The sequence below is a fragment of the Fukomys damarensis genome, unplaced genomic scaffold (assembly GCF_012274545.1).
Source record: "Fukomys damarensis isolate Sample0158 unplaced genomic scaffold, DMR_v1.0_HiC HiC_scaffold_17, whole genome shotgun sequence".
In the NCBI taxonomy this organism is placed as follows: domain Eukaryota; kingdom Metazoa; phylum Chordata; class Mammalia; order Rodentia; family Bathyergidae; genus Fukomys; species Fukomys damarensis.
The window spans coordinates 53,867,830-53,891,303 of record NW_022900929.1 but is presented as its reverse complement, the minus strand read 5'-3'; the positions used below and the strand labels follow the sequence as shown (position 1 = coordinate 53,891,303).

At 37.0% G+C, this 23,474-nt stretch overlaps 1 pseudogene; it reads left to right on the top strand.

The window, feature by feature from the left end:
- Positions 1–4,525: 4,525 nt before the first annotated feature.
- Positions 4,526–18,627, top strand: LOC104868719 (annotated as a pseudogene).
- Positions 18,628–23,474: the final 4,847 nt, after the last annotated feature.

Sequence of the window (23,474 nt, the reverse complement as noted above, 5' to 3'; positions counted from 1 at the left end):
AAAAAAATAAAAAAAAAAAAAAAGAAGATGAAGCTTTAAGAAAATGCACAGTGAAGGGTGAGGAGAAGCTTCTGCAGACTTAAGTGAGCTCCTCAAAAGGTCTGAAAAATATAGGCTCTAAGACTGAAGTTTTCCTTAACCGAGAGGAACGTTCACATTGCATTATCTGCTTACCAGTGGCTCTATGATGAAAAGAAAGAAACTAAGCAAACTGCCATGGACACATTTCTGAAGAGTGGCACTGCTCGAGAAGAGCCCCAGGCAGGTCCTTCAGGGGGATTTCAGCGAGGGCATTGTCATTGGAGGAGGCGACAGCTCCATGTGTGTTGTTGCCCTGGAGACCTTTCCGGGCAAGATGCAGAGGTGGGGGATGGTCAACGCTTAGGCTCGTGAGTGTGGGTTTCTGTCTTTGCTTTCTTAATTAAATACTTGTGTGTTTTTGAATAAAAACACCTTCAAAATAGAATAAACATATAGAAAAGGCTCCTAGAAAAGTATATAAGAAAATATTTTGGGGGGCCAGGGGTTTAGCTCAGCAGCATGGTACTTGCTTCACAAATGCAAGGTCCCAAGTTCGATCCCTGGTACCAAAATATATGTATATTTTTTGTACAGCCATACAATGCATTTTAAGCTATGTTATTATTAAAGAATCTGGAAATTAACAAATTTAAAAGTTCATAAAGTAAAATATTACAATAAGACAAGTTTATTATTGAAGAAAGAAAATATTTGTATTAAATGTAGTGCAGCTAAGTGCACAGTGCTTATGAAATGCACAGTCACATACAGTGATAACCTCGGTCTTCATATTTCCTCACTGTTTGTGCGCTCATTCACCCACAGCAACTTCCAGTCCTGTGAGCTCCAGTCATGGTAAGTAGCCTATGCTGGTGCTCAGTTTTTGTGACTTACACTCTATTTTTATGGTTAGTCAAGATACACAAAATGCTACTTCGAGGAGCAAATACTTACCACCATGTGACAGTTGCCTACAGTATTCAGCACAGCACGGCTGGCTGTACTGCACAGGCCTGTAGCCCAGGAGCTGTAGGCTGCAGCCCAGAGCCTGTGTGTGCCGTAGGCCGTACTGCCCAGGTTTGTGGAAGAACCCCTGTGATACTCACACAATGGAAAAATCACCTAACAACACAGTTTTCAGAATGTATAACATTGTCCAACAATATGCTATCGTAGCTATCAAAACAGATTATAAGCCATAAATATATACAATTTTTACTTATCTGTTAAAAAAACAGAGAGAGAGAGAGAGAGAAATATGGTTTGCTGAACATTTCACAAGACAGGGAAAAGGTTTTACTTTGTATAAAAGCAATCCTTCCATCTCTTTGTTACTATACCACTGTGAGTCCTTCTCAATTTTTCTGACACTTCTCCAGTGTTCTGAGCTCTTGTTTCTCCTCTTTTCTCAATTTTCTGTAGGCATTTCCAATTTTTTTCTCCTTTATAAAGCAGAGCAGTTTAATTGTGGCCAACTTCCTTCTTCTGGGTCCCTTTAAAGTAGTAGGCACTGATTAAAGAAACATGGGCTGACGGTGTTGCTCAGTAGTACAGCACTTGCCTAGCAAAGGCAAAGCCCTAGGTTCAATCACTAGCACTGCAAAAACAAGCCAACCGATCCAATCAATCAATCAAGCAATCAATCAAATATAGGATTCGCCTTCTTTTGAAAATGAGGGTGGCAGGGGCACAAAACCATGTTGTTCTTATATATTGCCGTGTCTTGAATATCCTAAAACACGGTAGATTCAAATCAGCAATTTGCTATGTCCTTCTCAGTTCTGAGTTAACCATGCCCAGGTGGGCTGGTCATTTGACACGTAGTTGCACTCAGATCTGGCCAGGACTGGAGCTGCAGCAGACTTGACTGGGCTGGATCTTCACCCCTGCTTTCTCTGTACACCTCTTTTTCAGAAGAGTGGCTGGACTCTTTCCATGAAGGCTGAGAGCTCTGAGGCATCTGCCGAAAGAACATGTTTGGAGGCAGAAGCTGTTAGACCTTTTATAACCCATCCTTGAATATCATGGGACTTCATTTTCATTGTACTCTAGTGACCAAGACGAGTCATCAAAGCTGGCCCGAGACTCTGCATTTTGATGGGAGAAGCTCGTATGCACGTGCAAGTAGGAAAGGGATAGACGGTGCCATCTTTGACTTTCCTTGCTCTCTACCCTCTTACCCTATGGTTCACATTCTCCCTCTGTGAAAAGTTATGTACTCCCTCAAGTTCCCCAGTGTGTCCTTTTATTTCAGCACTGAGTCCAGGATCTCGACATCCTGCAAGTCCTTTGGGTACCACATCTTGAGAATGTTTTCTCTTAAGGGGAAGAAGTTGAGCTAAAGAAACAAGGTGATCTGCCCTCTGTGCGCCCAGATCAGTGGTGAGGCTAGGCTGCCATGCATGTCTGAATTGCGAGGAAGCAGATGAGTGCCCCTGAGGTGCAGCTGCAGCACCACCATGGTTCTTTTTCCAAGTGGGTCCACTCTTGCTTCTTGGAAATCATCCCTCAACTTCTTGGCACTGCCTCTGGGCCACCCTTCCTTTTCTTTAAGAAGTGGCTGGGGTTTACAGGGGACCTATTTTCTCAGCATGCTTCCTTGTAGAAGTTTGGGAGTCCAAAGACTGGTTTCTTCATTTTTATGCATTACAAACAGAATTAGAAGGCCTATAGTCTTCTGTGAAACTTTTACGTGTTGCCGATTGAGTATAAAATATGTTTGATTGTGGTTTTAAATTGCATTTCTCCAATGGCCATAAATAATAAGGAATTTGAAGATTTTTTTATGTTTTTGGGTTATTCTTGTTCTGTGAAGTACCTGTATGTGTCTCTGGCTTATCTTCCCTTATTGGAATATTCTAATAGATTTATAGCACTTCATTTATTCTCAAGTACAATCCTTAATTGGCTTTTTATATTGAAAATACTTCTTCCTAGTTTTGGGCTTATCTTTTTACTTTAATGTGCTGTTTGAACAGAAGTTCTTAATTTTAATGTATTCAAATGTATTAGTTCTTTTCCTTGTGATTGTTCATTTTGTTTCTTGTTTAAATTATTTTGCCCCATCATAAAAATAGTCTTCATTGTCTTTGAAAAGTTTTACAGTTTTGATTTTCATATTGTTAGTTCATACATATGGTGTGACTTGCTTAGTTTTAAAAATTTAATATGGAAAATCTACTTCACCAGCCTTGCTTGTGTGCCTTTTCAACACTAATTACAACATCATCTGAGACTTAAATCAGGTTTCCATATGCAGTGGTACCTTGGTTCACAAACTTAATTCTATTTTTTTGTACCGGGGATTGAACTCGGGTCCTTGCACTTGCAAGGCAGGCCACTGAACCGCTGAGCTAAATCCCTGGCCCTTTGAACTTAATTCTTTCTACACTTCTGGTCACACACCAAATTGGTTGAAAACTGAGTCATATTTCCCCATAAGGTCACATTGAACCTAGCCAGTGAATTTGATTCAGTTCTTGTCCAATTTGGTGTGTGATCAGAAGTGCAGAAAGAATTAAGTTTGTGAACCAAGGTACCACTGTATTTGTATGTCTCCTTACAAGGTCTCTATTTAGGTATCTGTGGCCAGTACTACCTGGTCCCTGTGAGCCATAGTATACTATTTTAATTACTATATTTTTTATATTTTTACTATGTCTGGGATCACATCCCCAGCTTGGATCTTCAGCATTTCCCTGGATCTTTTTGAGTGTGTGCTTTCAGGAAAATCAGCTTGTCAGCCTCTGTGAAAACAACACAAAACAAACAACATCCCTCATTGATACTTTGATTGGAATGGCATGGGCTTCACTACATTTTCACTCAAGACCCTCACTTCCTTCCTAGCCAGCTTCATGTGTAATAGCTTCCTCTCAAATACACCAAACTTTTGTCTCCCTCTCTTCTTTATGCTTCTGCTACAGAATTGATTGCTCTGTGTCTGTACCCAGGCAACTAAAATTGTTAGAGAAAGACACATAACTATCCTGAGTGGGTTCATGTAGAATCCATGATCGCAGATCTCAAATGAACACTCAAAACTGTCAAACTGTCAGACTGTGTAGGGCACTTGTCATTCTCCAAAGTTAGCAGTAGCATACATTTCCCTCCTCTCGAGCCTCCTACTTCACTTCCTTCTTTCCTGACTCTCACCTGATGATCTTGCACTACACTTCATTCAGGAAGTCAGAACAATGAGTACAAACTTCTGTTCATCTACCACATCAGAATCCATAGTTCTCTCCCTGCTGTCACTAAGAACAAACTCATTGATTCTATCAGAGCCCGCTTTCGTCCCTTGTGTCCTGGATTTCATCTCATGTTTTCAAGCTGCCTCCTTTTTCCATCCTCTCTTTTCGACATCATCTGTTTTCCAGTCTCCACTTACTAATGTCCATCAGTATAAAACCCAGCTCTAATTGTCAAGCTAACAAATGAGCAAAGCCTCTTAGCACCCCTCCTTTCAGCCAGCATGCCAGTAGAAGCTGTAGTGGTTACGAGCATGCGTAAACTCAGGCACCAGAATCCTCGGGCTCAGAGTTTTCTGCCACTAACTATCCTTGTGATCCTTGGTAAGATCTGCTGTTCAGTATAGTAGCCACTAGTCGCATGTGGCTATTAACATTCAAGCTTTTATTTGTTAAATAAAATTGTACAGTTAGTTCTTCATGTGGACTAGTCAGTCAAACGTGGCCATCTACCATCATGCAGAACTGTTCCATCATCGCAGGAAGCTCCGTTGGACCCCTCTGGCCTACAAGAGGCACATTCCTTTTTAAATTATATTCCACCATAGCACCATTTTAATATTATAGCACTTGTCATAATGTGATATAGATACCTATGTATTTGCTCATTGCCTGTTTTCTATGAGAATGTAAACTCTGTGGGAGCAGGCTCTGCTTCACCATTTGACCCCAAGTGCCTAGAAGAGGCTACCAAGGTCAATGAGTATTAGACATTAAAAGCTTTGGGCTGAAAGGACAGTTGTTTACATAGACACGGTATCCTCATTTCTCCATTGCTAGTTATCAGCTGCAGCATACTGATAGGATGTGGTGCTTAGTAATGCTTTTGAGATTGGTGGACTTCAGGAAGGAGCAACTGAACTGAGCCTGGGAGAGCAGGTCTTTGTCTATAATATGCTACATCAGCTGTGGAATATTAGGAACCAGCTCAAGGCCTGATTAGAGAGTTTGAAAGATTAAAAATTAGAGGACATATGCAAACAATTGTTTAGGAATTACAGACTGTGTGGGTTTAGTTGTTTTGAAGTAGGCTGCCTCACATTCTTGAGAATATTCATTACCATGCTGCTTATGACAGCAAACAATTGGGAACAACTTAAATGTTCATCATCATAGGAATAAATAAACGCATTATGGTACAATTTTACTGTGGCGCACTGTGAAGCAGTGAAATGGCTAAGTTGTCTCTCCATTTTCTCAGTGTGAATGGATCTCGGAATTGAGCAGTGAGTTGCAAAGAGCACTTAGTTGAGGTATAAACATGATACAATCATTTATTTGAGATTTTTTTTTTTTTTGGTTTCTATTCTTTTATTAACTTAAATGGATTTAAACAATGCTTTTTTTTTTTTATTGAGTTTATTGGTACATTTAGGGATACAGTACAGTTACATTCATTGTTGGGATCATGTACCTTTACATGGCAAGTCTTGATTCTCATTTTTTTCCCCTTACCTCTGCCCTCCCTTCACCCCCTCCTCCCCTCCCCATCTACAAACACTTTATTTTCATCTTTTCATTCTCTCACATTTTTTTCTTTTCCCTTTTTGTTCTTCCCCTACGTATCACACCTTCCCTACATCTTTAGCTCCTTTCCTCCCATTTCTAAATGTCAGTAATCTTATTAGAATCTTATGCATTGTTGCAGAATATTCACACCAGGGAAACTATTCGGTATTTACACATGTGGGACTTATTTATTTCACTTAGGAGTATATCTTCAATATGTATCCATTTTCCTATGAATGAATCTATTCTCTCGCTCTTTATGGCTGAGTAATATTCCATTTTATAGAAAAACCACAACTTCTTTATCCAGTTTCCAACGGATGGGCAAATAGGTTGTTTCCAAGATTTAGCTATTACAAACTGTGCCGCTATAAACATGGGTGCACATACTTCTCTGTGATATGATTCTTTCAGTTCTCTTGGAAAGATACCCAACAGAGGGATGGCTGGGTCAAATGGAACCTCCAGTCCAAGCTCTTTGAGGTATCTCCATATTGATTTCCATAGTGGTTGCACTAGTCTGCACTCCCACCAACAATGGAGGAGGGTTCCTTTCTCCCCGCAACCCCGCCAACATTTGTTATTGTGTGATTTCTTGATAGCAGCCATTCTTTGTGGGGTGAGGTGGTATTTGAGATTTAAAAGCAAAAAGTAGCATCTGTAGTTCCATTTATGAATTAAGGTTTAAAAATATTGAGAAGAACACATCTAAATGGATATTTTTAATGCCAGAGGACGGGGAGTGAGATCATAGAAGTAAACAGTCCTTAATAACATTTGCAAGGTTTTATTTCCTTAAAAATTTGAAATACAGCATAGTACTATCTTAACATTTAAAAAGTCAGTGTTTGCTCTTATTCTTTGGGGTTTGCTATATATTTGAAACATTTTATAATTTAAAAAACAAAAAAGTAACTGTATATTTATGAAATGATGTCTTGTGACATGCGTTAAATAGTATTCCTGACTGTGTGTGTCACAGTGTTGGGCACTGAGGGTTCCACAGAGGTCCTGTGTGACCTGGGTCTTGTTTCCTAGGGACAAACCTGATTCCTTAGTTGAAGTGAGGATGCATCCTCACATCAGTAGTTAACCCACAGGAGTGACCCTTTACCAAAATGAGAAATAGTATGAAGTCCTACCGATGCTTAGAACCCAGAGTCCCTCATGGGAGTGGAGGTGGAGATTTGTTTGTGTTTGGAAGGAGGAAGCTTGAGAAAGTAAAATCATTCAGTGGGACCTTGAGATTCTTAATGCTAGATCTGCAAATATAAACTTCAGCTACTAAGTAAGTAGAGAATTGATGACAGCTGTGAGAGAATAGAAGCAGTGTGGTTGGTTTGATTATTTTGGATATTAACACGCTAATGATATATAGGGTTGACTGGAAGGAAGGAAGAGTAGAGGCAAGGAGCTCACTAAATGTTGTTTTAGCAGTCTAGCAGTTGGAAAATGATGGCCTCAAGTGAGCTAGTAGTGATGGGAAATGGAGAAAAGAAGGAACTAACATTCTCCTGCAGGGTAGGTATTAATGGCCAAATTTCACAAAGGCACAGGGAGAGTAATTGATTAGTACAAAGGCCTTATAGCTATTAAATGCCCGGACCTAGGATCAAATCCAGTTTTCTTTCTGTGCAAAGGTGATACGTTGAGCTTTTTGAATATGGATGAACAGGACTTGAGGAGAAATTGCATTTAAAAGATGAAAGAGAAAACAGGATAACAGAACAATGAGGTTTTGATTGCCAGCAGAATGCTTGATGGAAATGAAATTTGCAAGGGTAAGCTGGTTTGGTGGAGAACAAAATGAGTTCAGTGTGGGAGATGGAAAGTTTCAGCTGTTGGTCAGCCATCCCATGCAGATGGTTAGTAGATGGTTGGAGCTTTCAGACCTAAAGTGTTGAAAGTCATCAGCACAGAGTGGGAATTAAATTATGAAGACAGCAGTTCCCAGAAAGAAGGAGTGGAAATAAAGAGTACAGTGTCATGAAGAATGCCCACATTTCATTTGGTGAAATAAAAGGGCCAACAAAATAAGAGAGAAGAAATCAGATAGAGGAAAAATCCAAGACTATTGGTTTGTTTTGTGCCAGTTAAGTCTGTTCATTGAAGGGGGTTGTAAGGAGAAGAAGGTGTTGAATATGTCACACACAGTAATATTGGGCAATTGGCCCTGGTTGCTTGCTGCGTTCTATGATTCTACTCCCCCAAAAGTCATGGCTTTAAGAAGAGACTATGAAAGCATGGTTACCAGACTTATAGATTTCATAGGTCAGTAATACTTCAAAAAATATTTGGAGAACTAAATAAGACCATTAAAAACACCACAATCTCTTATCAATCTTACTTTCGTAGAAGACAGAAACTCTTTTCACATACATTTACAAGGCCTTACTTGTAGGGTAAAGAATGCTCATCCTCGGTGCAGTCTTACTGATGTAAACTGGGGCCAACCCTACCCCAACCAAAGCATATCCTCAGAAGTTGTATTTGGGAACCATTAAGCCAATATACGTGGTGTCCACTCTGATTCACACTCTCAGTAAACCCAGTGTTGTTGTTTTTAAGACTTTTATGTGTAAAACAGTTCTTCAAAGAGAAAACTCCAAGAATTTTAGGAGATGCTTATACATATAACAGAGGCAGATTACGAATAACCAAGTGGTAGAGGGTGCTTGGGAATATTCTTTCTGGTGAGAGCAGTTAGGGAGAGAGATTGTAGAAATAATTAATAGTTTGTTCTGTGAGATTGCCATTGGATTATCATATATGGCCAGGAAGAAAACCATAGCTTATCCTTTGACATTTCAGGGTAGAGTCAGTTCCCAGCAAGCATCCAGGACGCTGATAATTCCCTAGAGCCTCTCTGGTTGTGACAAAAAGCCAATCCTAACTCTGTGAAGTAGCTCCTGAAATACTATAGTTTTCTTCTTTCTTTTGTGTCTGTCTGCCCCAACCAGAATGGAGTACTGGAAGGCGATCAGGACAGCTGCACACACTGGGCAAACTCAGAACTGGACAGGCCTCAAGGAGTGGGGCTGGCTTGGAGCCAGATCAGATTCAAAAATAAAAGAAAAAGGTAATAACTACACCGTTATAAACTGCAGTACAGGCTCTGATGGGATGTTTACATATGGAACCTAAAGGTTTACCATATAAAACTGTTTTTTACTGGTTTAAGAAAGAATAAGAGACGAACTGCAGGCTCAGCTCCAGCAACAAAATGTATTATGCATTAAAATTTGTTTTGATTTTCTAAAACAAATAGCCCTTAGGCAGACACTGAAACTAACAGATTTCAGTGCCAAAAAAGATTGAAATTTCCTACCCACTCACCACAAAATATTATTCTTTGTCTATAGCATATGTTTCTATTAGTTTCGCAATTATATTTGGTGGTCATTTTTTTCGTCAGAGTTTCTCTTAATTTTGAAAATACTGGCTTTGGTTAAATTTCTTCATGTGTGTAATTTACAAGAAGTGAATATTTCTAAGTTCTGGGGAAAAGTTTCTGCTGATCAAAATAACACCATGATAATGCTAACGAAACCACCAAGGGTGAAAAACATTTCCTCGGAAAGTACTCTTTGTCACCAAACAGTTGCTAAGGAAAAAACCAACAGCACCACTTGTTTCTCTTTTTTTATACAATGTAAATTTATAAAGAAAGGTACACACAATGTCCATTTCAGGTTAATGAATAATTAGAAGATGACCACACAGGTAACCACCAATCAGATAAAGAAAATTCTCAGAGCACCAAAGAAGTTCCTGTTTCCCTGAACACATCCTCACATCATCCTGGCTAGAAGTAGCAGGTGTCTTCAGTATTTAAATAGCAACCCCTTGCTTTTTTTTTTTTTTTTTGGTCCCAATTTCAACCCCTGGTACCAATAAATAAATAAATAAATAAATAAAATTTATATCCAGCTGTTATTAATATTTTCTTTTTGTCTCTGGCTTGTAGCAGTTTAAGATATATTTTGGAGTTTGTACTTCCTGAATCTTTTGTTGGTTCTCCACTGTCTTTAAATATGTGTCTATCCCATTTTCACTGGTTCTGAGCTATAATTATATTTATATTAGACCTTTGTACTGTTTCCCACATGCTTCTTATTTCATTTTGTGTATTATCCTGTTTTTCCATTTGCCACTCTGGACTTTTTTCATGACCCATCTTTCAAACCACAACTTTTCTCTTCAGTTTTATCTAATTTGCTGCTAAACCTACCCATTGATTTCTTGATTTCAGATAATGTATGTGTAAACTCCAGACTTTCCATCAATTATTTTTAAAAGTCATTTTCTAATCTTCTACTGAAATTATCTTTTCATCTAATTTCTTGAACCTATTTAATTGGCTATCTTAAAATCTGTATTTGATAACTTTGGCACCTAGATTATTGATGGGAATATTTCTATTTGCTGCTTGTTTTTCCCTTAGGATTTTGGTTATTATTATTATTATTATTATTATTTTGTAATTTGTAGCTTAGTTATGAGTAGATTCTATGCAGCATATGTAGAAAGTTATAGGGATTATTTCAGGCTTTCTGTGATTTTTATCTTCTTCCAAGAAGATGTTCTATTTCTTCTGTCAGTCATGTCAGCTAGGGACTGATCATTGTGATTTGATTAAATTTTGAGCTGATTGAAAACTGGGCTGGAGTCCATTTCTAGTTTGTCCTTTATTCTTGAAGTGAAGCTGTTGGGGTTTTCTTCAGCTCTGGACTTTAGTGCCCCAAGTTCTGTGGATTCTGCCCCGCTTCGGTGTCTTAGCTGCCACCACTTTCTGTTCAGCTTCTCATTCTCTTAGTCCTAATTTTCCTTGGCATGTGCCTTGAGGGCAAAAGCAGGTCCAAACTTTGGGCTCACTTTTCTGTGCTATCATTCACTCCTGAGTCTTGGCCAAGTCCTTGCTGCTTTTGGAGAGTTCCAAAATCCTTTAGAACATGTTTTCTGGCTTTTCTGATTTTTCTCAGTGGGGAAGTAGTTAGCTCATCGGTGGTAGATGTGTAACTCTAAGTTATTGTGTACTATCATTTAGATTATATGATTACTTACAAGTTATATCCCATGTTTTCTTCTCTCTCTCCATTCACCCATACTTTGCATATAGCTGCAGACCCTCATTTTCTTTACATTACACAGTAACATTATATTTTATTACATTAGATTACAGTGTCATATTAACTTCTCTATTCTACTTTTGGTTCATTGTATAGCAAAATCTCTACCAAACATAAAAAAGTAATCTTATACATTCTTCCAGAGAATAGAAAAAATTTTGTGAACTTGATATAACCTTGATATCAAATTCTAACAAGGGCAGTATTAAAAAGGAAAATTACAAGTGATTGTATGTCATAGAAACTTATCTCTTCTACCGTTGATTCATCCTTATGGTAGTATGTGGGTACACAGCTCTAGAGAAATATTCCAGGTAATTGCACTCAGGTACAGTTCTTGGGGTATTGAGGACATGACTATTCAACTTTAATAGCAGTAGTTGTATCAATCTGTACTTAATTCAGCAATGAGAATTTCTTTTGCTCCACCTTTTCACAATTAAGTTTTCTGAATTTGTATGAGGCACAAATGGTGGTTTTAAATTTCCCACATGTCTGACAATAGTGAAGGGATGGAACATCTCTGTATTTAATGGATTCTTTATTGTACAGGTCCTGATCAAATCTTCTGTAATTTTATTGTTGATATGCAATAGTTCCTTATATATTTATATAATGTCAGTTATATGTCTTCCTCCATGGTGTAATTTTATTTTTATTCTCTGTATGCTATCTTTTGGTGAGCATTTTACTGTAGTTGAATTCATTGGTATTTGCTTTTATGCTTAGTTCTATTACTTATGCTTAGTTCTTTTATTAAGAAATATATCATATGGGCCGGGGATTTAGCTCAGTGGTGCCTGCACCTGGCTTGCAAGTACAAGGTCCTGAGTTCGATCTCTATACCAAAAAAGAAAGCAAAACAAAAGAAATATGTCATAAAGATATTCTCCTATCTAACCTTTTAGAATTTTTATATTTAAATATAATTCTACCTGGAATACAGTTTCATTTTTCTATATGAGACTTTTGTATAGTCAGTTGTTTCAGCATCATTTATTCAAAGGTCTGCTTCTCCTCACTGATTATTAGTGTCATATCTGTCATTTATCAGATGCCTTATTTCTATTTGTGTATTTATCTATCATTAGACTAATGTTACACTATGGATATTACTATGGACTTTAAAATAAATCAATGTCTGTTAGGACAAATTCACCTGTCTTCTTTTCTTCAGGGTGTTTTGGCTCAATGAACATCCATATAAATTTTAGAATTAGCTTATCGAGTTGCACCATAAAGATTATAGCAAAGTAAAACCAAAATACAAATCAAAACAGAACTGGTTTTTATTGGTATTATATTAAATTGCTGCTTGACAATATTGAGTTTTTAAATGCATGAATATTATATATTTCTCTACTATATGTGTCTTCCTTACTGCCTTTCATAAGGTTTTATAGCAGTAGCCAAACTAAGCTAATACATCTGTATTTATTTCCTGGGCATTGCTATTAGTATTATCACACTGTTTTTCTTGTTTCTACTGAGATCTTTCGCTTCTAATCTCAATAATGAATTACATTAACTTTTTTTTTTTTTTTTTTTTTTTTTTTTTGTACCAGGGATCAAACTCAGGTCCTGCGCTTGCAAAACAGGCACTGCAGGAACCACTGAGCTGAATCCCCGGCCCACATTAACTGGTTTCTAAAAGCTAAGCCAATCTTTCATTTTTGAATGAATTTTATAGTGAAACTAACTGGAATTCAATATCTAGATCAGCTTGATATTCATGAATTCAGTTTGTTAATGATTTGTTCAGAATTTGTGCATCTATTTTTTTTTTTTCTTTTTTGGTATTGGGGATCGAACTTGGGACTTTGTGCTTGCAAAGCAAGTGATGGAACCACTGAGCTAAATCCCCAGCTCTGGGCATCTATGTCCATAAGTAAGATTCACTTGTAATTTTTCCTTTTTATGTCTTCCTCAGTAGAATCTGGTATCAAGGTTATATTAACTATATAACATGAGTGAGTATTCTCTGTATTTTCATTCTCTGGAGTAATATATGTAAAATTGTCTCTTTTTTGAATGTTTGGCCGACATATTGTTATAGCCACTTGGGCATATAATATTTAAAAATTTTTATTAGTGTATGTCTGCAGTACGTAATGCTTACATGTCTTGTGTGGAGTCGGCACAGGTACATAACACATCTTCATTTCTTTTTTCGTCCCCTTTCCTGCCCTTTCCCCCTTACATAATATTTTTTTGGAAAGCATTTTTTATTGTTTCATAATGATTATATAACTATTCTGGTTTTCTTTTTCTCTTTAAGTATATTGTATATTTTAAAAGTTCATTCCATCTGAACTGTCTAATAAATAAATATAAATTTATTCATAATAGATTTTAATCATTTTCAGTGTGTTTTGGGGTACAAGGTCTCACTGTGTAGTTCAGACTGGCCTTGAACTCACTATGTAGCCCAGGCTGGCTTCCAACTCATGACAGTCCTGCCTCAGTTTCTGAGTGCTGGGATTATAGGCATGTGCCACCACACTTGGCTTAATCTTTTTATATTTATGAAATATAATATTTTTGCTCCTAATATTCACTATATACATCATCTTTCCTTTTTCCTCCTAGATTAATGTTACTAGATGTTTATTGGTTTTGTTATTCTTTTTGCTTCACTGTGTGTGTGTGTGTGTCCACAGTGCTGGGGATATAACCCAGCCCCTTGTGGATACCACACCACCAGACCTCTTTTGGCTTTCTTAATCATCCTCTCTACTGTATGTTTGTTTCATTAGTTTGTGCTCTCCATTTTACTATTTCCTTTGGGTTTATTTTGCCATTCTTTTTCTATTATAATAGATGCTTATTGAATTAATATTTCTGTTTTTTAATAGCAAGTATTTGTGTAACACCAAAAACTTCCTTCCAAACACTATCTGAATTGCATCTGCTCCGGTTTTTACATATAGTATTCAAATGCTATAGCATGTCACAGATTTTGCCAAACTGATCGTATTAGTTTATATGCTAGGCAGGAGAACATGAAAAGTTCAGTAGCTCTAGCCAGTACTGAATATTGTCACTCCTTAGTGTATTCACTTAGTAGAATTTCATCATTGTTTTATTTTGCATTTCTATAATAAGCAAGTTTCATAAATTAGTTGGGTATTTTGGTACCGGGGATCGAACTCGGGTCCTTGTACTTGCGAGTAAGGCTCTGGAACCATGGAGCTAAATCCCCAGCCTTAGTTGGGTATTTTCACATCTTCTTTTGCAAAGTGCCTTTTTAAAGTTCATTGTCTAATTTTCAATAGGGTTATTTTTTTATTATCTCATAGGAGTTCATGCCCAGATACAAGTCTTTTGTCAAATTCACTCTACAATATGATTTTTCCTCCATGTAACAGGGCTTTTGATAAATAGAAGTTATTATTTTAGTGCAATCCAGTTATCTTTTTTCTGTTTATGGTTAATACTTTTTGTTTTTATTGTTCCTTTTCAAAGGCAGTAAAGGAATTTTCATATGTTAACTTCTAGATGCCCCAAAACAAATTTTGGGGTCTACAGTCTGTCCTTCATTCCTGTGGGCTCTCATCCACATAATCAACCAACTGAGGGTTGAAAATATAGGAAAACAATGCACCCATACTAAATATGTACAGACTTTTTAAAAATGTTACTATCCTCTAAATAATATAGTATATCTATTTGCTACATATCCTTTTATTATGGTTACAAAATTATCTTCTATTCCTATTTTGCTTAGTTTTTTCATTTATTTATAAGTTTAAATCATGAATAACTGTTGATGTTTATCATGAGCTTTTCTTGGTATCTTTCAACACGGTCATTTGGTTTTCTTCTACTCTATACATGTGGTGAATTCCACATAGGATTTTTTAAAAAGCTTACCTCTGCTTTAGACAGAAACTATATGTTATGATTTTTATCGGACAAAATCTGTTGAGTATTCTTAATGAACTGACACGGGGTCTATGTTTGTAATATGCATCCTGTGTTTTATATTATATGCCACATAGGCAGTCAAGTTTATAATATTGTTCAAATCATTTCTAGCCCTACTGATTTTTTATATACTTATTGAGGTACTATTGAGAAATGTGTGATAAAATCTTCTACTTGGATGATAGAGTTTTTTTGGTTCACTTTTTGTTCTTTTAGTTTTTACTTTATACTGTTTTAGGATGTGTGGTATAGTACATATAAATCTGAATTATTTATGTTCCCTGTTATACTTACTCGTTCGTTTGTGATAGTTTTATTTAGACATATGCCGTAACATTTGTATTTTTAAAGTTTACAATCCATAGTTTCAGTGTATACGTAGAGTTGCATAGGCATTGCCAAAATCTAATTTTAAGGCATTTTCCTTGCCTCAAAGCCATTAATGATCCCTTCCTTTTCCCTTTCTCCTCACCCCCAGCCCTAGCAGCCACTAATCTACCTTCTGTCTTAGACATTTTAATTATTCTCTTTTTAAAATATATAAACAAGAATCATGCAATATAGCACCTTTGTGACTAACTTTTTTCACATTTCCTGGACCCACATGGTGAGTGTAAATATGGGCACTAGTTTAAAGCATACCTTAACCCAAGACTGCCTCAAAGCAGGGGCCAGTGATTTAGCTCAGTGGTTCTGCAGCCTGCCTTGCAAGCTCAAGGACCCAAGTTCGATCCCCGGTACCAAAAAACAAAAACAAACAAATAAACACATGGCTGTGAGTTTGATCCAAAGTTAAAGAAAAAAAAAAAAGATTACTTGGAAGAAAGTGGATGTGATTGATACACATAGGGACAATTTTAGATGACTCAGAAGTAAGAGTAATTAGGTTGTAGATGCTGATAATTGAAAAGTTGGAATAAAACTGAAATGTGAAAATGAAAATGTGGATTTTTAAACATGCATGTATAATGAAGATAAAGCAACATAAATACATATAAAAGGTGTGATGCAGTCAGTGTTTTAGTTGATCAAATCCTCTTTTGGGAGTCTTATTTGAAAGATGGAAGTTCACCTTATATTATAGCATATGAACATATCGAAATATATGCCAACTAGATAATTCCTCTGAATAATTCATCTCATCTCTCTGTGTAATTCTTTTGCAATAATACATAATAAAATACTTTTGTGGGAGTGTGCATCGTGTATGCGAAGGGGAATAGAAAATAATTCTAGGTTGCGAGCCACTGAGCTGGGCTCCGTGTACATGATCAAACAGTTATCATTGTTGAGTACAGAGCTAAGTGGTCATTTGGTATTTTCTGGCTTATCCTGAGCCTCCATGAAGTACGTGCTTCATTTTGTATTACCCCCATTTTACATACTAAATAACAAAAGTATAAACAAGTTAAAGTACTTGCAAAAGTTGCATGATCTTTTAATCATTATGGAAACATAAAATCAAAGCTACAGTAGGGCTGGGGATTTAGCTCAGTGGTTCTGCGGGCTGCCTCACAAGCACAAGGACCCGACTTCTATCCCCAGTACCAAAAAAAAAAAAAAAAAAGCTACAGTAGATACCACCTTCAACCCAATAGGATGGGTACTGTCAAAAATAGAAAATAAAAGGTGTTGGTAAGGTTGTGAAGACACTGGGGTCTCTGTGCTTGTTGGTGGGAAAGTGAAACGCCTCCTCTGCTCTGTTGCCATTCTCCTCCTGAGCCTGTCTGGCTGGCTGACTTTCTTCCTCAAGATGGTTAAATGTCTTCCCTCCTTTTGCAATTGTACTCAAAACATTGCTATGAAATGTAATCAGGAAATAACTTATCCACTCTTTCCTTCTTGTGTCTACTGAAGTTCCTTCATTAGAGGCAGTCCTTCCCTAGTTCTCAGATGGGTTTAGAGCGAATTCTCTGTCTTTTCTGGTTATTTCAGGTAATGGAAAGTCTTCTATTCTGCTTAGTCCGTCAAACTGTCCAGCAATTAAAATTAGTAAAAACAGTAAAATTAATTAAAACAGTAAAATATTATAGCCTCTTTAAAAAATGTCTTTTATAGCTGTGTTGAGGTATGGTTTACATACCATAAAATCCATCCACTGTGAATGTACAACTTGCTCTTTAGCAAATTTATACAGTAGTGCATCCATCAGCATAATCCAATTTTAGAAAACTCTATCACCCCAGAAAGTACCCCTATGCTTATTTGCAGCCAGTCCCCATTCTGTCTTCCCCCAGACAACCACTCACTTGCTTTCTGACTTGTTTTTCACTTTTTCCTTTTATGTAAGTGGACTTTGAACTTTATACAAATGCAATGATAAAATATGTAATCTTTTGTGTCTGGCTTCTTTTACTTAGCGTAACATTTTTTAGGCTCATTCTAGTTCTATGGTTTGAATATTGATGCCCCTTCAAAATTTATATGATAGAATTTAAACCCCAAAGTGATGGTATTGAGGGGGTGGGAAATGATAAAATCATAAGAGCTCCACCCTCATGAATGGAATTAATCCCCTAATAAAGGAGGCTTCACTAAAAGAAATTGTCTTCAGGGCCAGGGATTTAGCTCAGTGGTTCTCCTGCCTGCCTCACAAGAACAAGGACCCAAGTTTGATCCCTGGCACCCCCCCAAACTGGCTTCATAGAAGCAGAGAGGAGTGGTTACTAGAAGCTGGGAGGGTAGATTTTGCAGGGGATAGGGAGAGAAGACAGTTAATGAGTACAAGGGTACAGTTGGATAGGATGAGTAACTTTTAATGTTCTATAGAAGTAGGATAACTATGGCTATTTCAAAAGAGCTAATAAAGAGGATTTGAAATGGTCCCCCTACAAAGAAATGATAAATGCTTGAGACAATGGATATACTACTTATTATGATCTAATCATTTCATATTGTATGCATGTATTGAAATATCACACATTACCCACAAATGCAATTATGTGTCAATTAAAATTTTTTGAAAGTCAAGCTAAATTAACAACTACAAGTACAATGAAGCTCCAGAGAACCACTTGGCCTTTTTATCTCTTCTACCATGAGAGGACACAGTGTTCACCCTTCAAAAAGTCTCAGAAAAGGAAACTAAGAAAAAATTCAAACTTGAATCACATGATGTTCAAGTTTTTCCTGGATGGTAATGAGGTTTATGTGTGGATCTATGCCCCAGTTCATATTAAAACACTTGTCATGGGATTAATTCTTGTGATTGCAGTAATAGCAGCCACCCTCTTCCCACTTTGGCAAACAGAAATGAGAGTAGGTGTTTATTACCTCAGCATGGGTGCTGACTGTTTTGTAGTCAGCATTCTTTTCCTTGCTGTTGCTTGTCGCATTCTGTTTCTCATCATTTAGCTTATAACTGGAGGAAGGCACCACTTTTGGTTCTTGCCTAATCCAGCTGCTGATGTGGGCTTCATTGACTCCTTCAGGCCTTGGTACACACATGAATAAAAGGACCAAAAGCAGACTTAAAGAAAGATGAAAAATCTGAAACCAAAAACAGCAGAAATCTGACAGTGAGGAAGTCAGACAGTGAGAAAAAGAAAGATGAAGAAGGAAAAGTAGGACTAGGAAATCATGGAACAGAAGGCTCAGGTGGAGAATGGCGTTCAGACACAGACAGTGATAGGAGGGAAGATGACAGATCCCAACACAGTAGTGGAAATGGGAATGATTTTGATTTGATCACAAAAGAGGAACTGGAGTAACAAACAAATGGAGATTGTGAAAAGGAGGAAGAAGGAGACAATAATGGAGAAACACCTAAATCTTCAAATGAGAAATCATAATCTGACTAATTTGGGGACTGAATAAGTGAAAGAGGTTGGATTTTCTATGTTGGCAGATCATCCTAATGTACATGTGGCATTTGTAGCATTCTTCAAGTCCATTCACTGAAAGTATTAAAAAATTATTAAAAAAAAAGAAGTCTCAGCATCTTGGAAGCAGATAATGAGCCCTCACTGCACACTGAATTGGTGGCACCTTGATCCTAGATTTTGAACCTCCATACCTGTGAGAGATAAAGTTACACTATTTAAAAATTTATAATTAAAATTTTATAAATTCATTTATATTATTCCATTGGTATGAAGTTCACAGTCCCCCTCAAAGCCTCATGTCCTCACTGGTGAGACCTTTTGGAGCTGGCTGGATCTAGGACATATGGTACTGGGAATGAGTGTGCGTGTGTGTATGTGTGTGTGTGTGTGTGTGTGGTATTAAATTAGTCTACTGATTGAAATTAGCATAGTTTTGGGTGTGGATAATGGAAGCCCCACCCTGGATATGGGTGGCACTAATTAATAGGGTTATAGCATAAATGGAATATAATGGGAGAGATGAAAGGCAGACTTGCTGCTGCTGCTTTCTGCTTTGTGGCCTCCTACCTGCTTTGCCATGAACTGTTTTCTTCCATGATGCTCATCTGCTGTGCTGCTCTGCCTTGGACCCAGCTGACTATGGACTAAAACCCCTATAAGCTGTGAGCTGAAATAAACCTTTCGTAATTTAACTTGTGGGTGTCTGGTACTGTATTTTGTCTCAGCAATGAGAAAAGTAGATGAGACAATCCAGTCTGCAGTATTTTGTTGTAGCCATACAAATAGAGTGAGACATTCATGTTGTTGCACATACCATTTCAGTTTGCTCCTCGATATTGCTGAGTAATATTCTGTTGTATACCACCTTGGGTTTATCCACTTGCCAGTTTATGACATTTGTAGTATTTCTGGTTTGGGGCTATTCTGAATAATATGGCCATCATTCTGAATAATACGCTATCATTTGTGTGACAATCTCCATGAAGATGTATGTTTTTTCTCTTGGGTGAATAACTAGGAGGTGAATTGCTGGGTGATATGGTTAAGGTTAACTTTGTGAGAATCTGCCAAACTGTTTTTCCAAAGCTGCTGTATCACTTTACATTCCTATCAGGACTGTAGGAGCATTCCCCACATACTTGCCAACAAATATTATTGTCTTCTTTATAGCCATCCTAGTGAATCTGTAATGGTACCTCATCATAGTTTTATTTGCATTATTCTAGTAATGAGTGATGTTGAGCATCTTTTCCTATACTTATTAGCCATTGATTATCTTTTCAGGTGGTATCATTTCAGATCATTGCCCATTTGTTAACTGGGTTGTCTTCTTATTGAATTATAAGAGCATATACTATGTTTATACACAGTCCCTGGTTATATGTCTTTTTTAAATATATGTGATGCAGAAGTGAGCACTGGTCATACATCTTTTATCAGATACATAACTTCAAATATTATTTCTCAACCTTTTCATTTTCTTAATGGTATCATCTGAATTACAAATATTTGTAATTTTAAAAATATTTGTAATTTTGATGAAGTTCGGTTTATCATTTTTTTTCCCTTCATGAGTCATACTTTTGGTTTGAGGTTTAAGAAACTAATGCAATATCAGAGGGCTAAGAGAAAACCAGTGTCATGGAGCCTTGGGAACACACAGTTTTAGGAAGAGGTGTAATAGTCACTAGTGTCAAAACCTGTGGAAGGTTCACAAAGCTGAATGAAGCTAAAAGATCACTAGACTTGGAGATTAATGATAAGAGCAATAACTGATGTTTGAAATTTGTATGGTTGTTTTATACCAGGAAGTATGGTCTTATTTCTAGTTTCAGTAACTAGGTAGTGATTACATACTTTTTGTGGTTTTCTGACTTATTAGCATTATCAACACATTTGCTCTTAATCCTTAAAAATATGTAACATATGAGTTAGAGATAGGAAATTATTTCTACAACTTTTTAGTTATGGGGAAGTCATTTACCTTTTATAAACCCCTCATCACATTTGTAGAATAGGGATGATGATTATTGGTAATTTTTCAAGTAGAGCTGTGATGAGAGATAATGCATGAAAAGTGCCCAGAATATTATCTGGTCCATTGTGCATGCTCAAAATCAGAAGTTATAATTTCTAGTTGTCATAATCAGATAAAGATCTGAAAATATTTTGTGAATTCTTACACTCTATAGAAGCTGTTTGAACTACTTACTACTTTATGGGGTCATAATATGCACTGTAATATATTGTTCTATTTGAAATCCTACTTAGGATTTAAAAATCCTAAAAACTTTGCTCATAAATAAAGAACATTAATTTCCCTCCTATCCTACCACCCCAAAGACATAACCAGTGCTCCTTTTCTAACAGCTTTATTAAGATGTGATTCACGTATTATACCATTCACCCATTTGAAGTGTACAAATCAACAATTTTTAATGTACTTAAAGTTACTTAGCCATGAACACAGTCAATTTTACATTTTCATCACCCCCAAAAGAAATTCTCTATCCTTGAAAACTGTCCATGATCCCTAAATCCCCTATCCCTGTACAATAACTAATTCACATTCTATAGATTTTCCTATCCTGTACCTGTCATGTAAATGGAGCTGTACAATATGTAGTCTTTTGTGGCTGACTTCTGTTAAAACCAGATCCAGACAGTAGTTAAAACTGTAAAATAAGATTATATTCAGAAATGACTGCAGTCTGGGAAAAGAGACCTCAGCATAGGACTGAGCTCAATTCCAAATACAGCAAGGACCCAATTTATGATTTGTGCCCCAGGAGCAGGTTGGGGGGCAACTATATAGACAGTTATTAAGATGAGACATGAAGGGTAGAAGGGAATTCTTGCTAAATGGACCTAACAGATTTTCTTTCTTCTTCTGGTGCCAGAATTGAACTTGGAGCTCACATGCTACCCCTGAGCTACACCCCTACTCCTAACAGTCTTGTGGAAGACTGACCAGTGTGATTAGACATCTTCTGGAGGTGGTGAAGGATGAGGAATTTGATCAGGCATCATGGATGAGATATTGATTTGAGCAGGCGGAGATCCTGCTAAACTGATCCTGCTGATGCTGGGCTGTGTAGACCTGAGGACAGAGTGTGAGGATGGGGCCAGCTGAGAAAAAGGCTTAGAGGAGCCTGGCTAAAGTTTGGCTACTTTCTTCATTTAGCACACCCATCCATGGGTGGCGTGTATGCTACTTCATTTCTTTTTATTGCTGAATAATAAATATCTTACTGTATGGAAATACTAGACTTTATCCATGCTTTTTCCAGTGAATGGGCATTTGAGTTGCTTCCATTTTTCTTTTATTGCTAATAGAAATGATGCAGCTATTAATATGCATGGGTAAGGGTATACACATGCTCATTTCTCTTTAGTGTATATGGAAGAGTGGAATTACTGGGTCATATGGCAACTCTATGTTTAACTTTTTGAGGAACTGTCAGATTGTTTTCTGAAAGGCTGCACTAGCAGTGCATGAGGATTTCAGTTTCTCTACATCCTTCACAACACTTATTATTTCTTTGGCAGTGCTGGAAATCAAACCCAGGGCCTCACACATGCTAGGCAAGTGTGCTACCATTGAGCTACACCTCCAGCCTCTTCCAACACTTATTTTTGTTTTATAACTATCCTAGGAGGTATAAAGTGGCATCTTGTTTGAATCTGTATTTCCTAATGACTACTGGTGTTAAGAATTAACCAATATTTCTTTAATCCCAGTGAAGTATAGCCAGGAAGTGGAAAAATCTAAAAGATGAAAAACAATGTGTAAATGGCCCATTGCATGTTGCTGTGAAATCCTGTTACCTGCGCCTTCAGGGTCTTTCTGTGATGTGCTCAGACAGTGAAGGCCTATGGATTTATTCACTACCTTCAACTACTATAATCTCAATAATTTAGGTTCTGAGTCATTGTTCCTGACCTAACATACATGTTGGTCACATGTCACTCAATACATATTATATCACTCATACTCTGTCCAAAGTATTGAAAACGAAAGACAAGAAGACAGTTTAGTAACTCATCAAGAGACACTATAGAAATTTATAACTTGATTTGAAAAAGTACATGGAATCCTGTATATTATAGAAATGTTGAATCATTCTTCAAAAGCCATTTTTCATGGCCAGTGGTAAATAAAGAAAATTGTATTTGTGCAGTCAGGATCAGCAAGCATTTTTGTAAAACAGCTAGGTAGTAAATATAATTTAGCTTCATGCTCATACTGTTTCAATTTCAAGCACTCTGCAATATCAGTTGATATACCTAAACAGATGGGTGTGGTTGTGCTCCAGTAAAATTTTATTTACAGAAACAGGTGTTAGGCTGGAACTGACTGACAGATTCGTTCGTTGATCCATGATGTAGAAGAAAGGGGTAATTCTCGTTTCTGTAGCAACTTGAAAGTAGACAAGAGAGAATGCTTTTATTTTCTCCACACAGATGTTTTACAAGTGGACTTGGCTTCTCACTACTCAGGGTAGGACAAATGGCGGATTTTGCAGAAGTTATTTGTCTCTTTCCTTAAACATTTTTTTAGAAACTTTTTAATGACTAGGATAGCATCTTTGAGACATTTAAAATAGGTCATAGAGAATTTTAGTCACTTTTGGAAATAAATTATTCTCATTGTGATGTTTTATTTTGTAGCACTGGGGATTGAACCCAGAGCCTTTACAATGAGCTACATCCCCAGGCCTTTTAAAATTTTGAGGCAGGGTCTGGCCAAAGTCACTAAATTTCTCAAGGGAGCTCAAGCTTGTGATTCTCCTGCCTTAGACTGGCTTCATCAC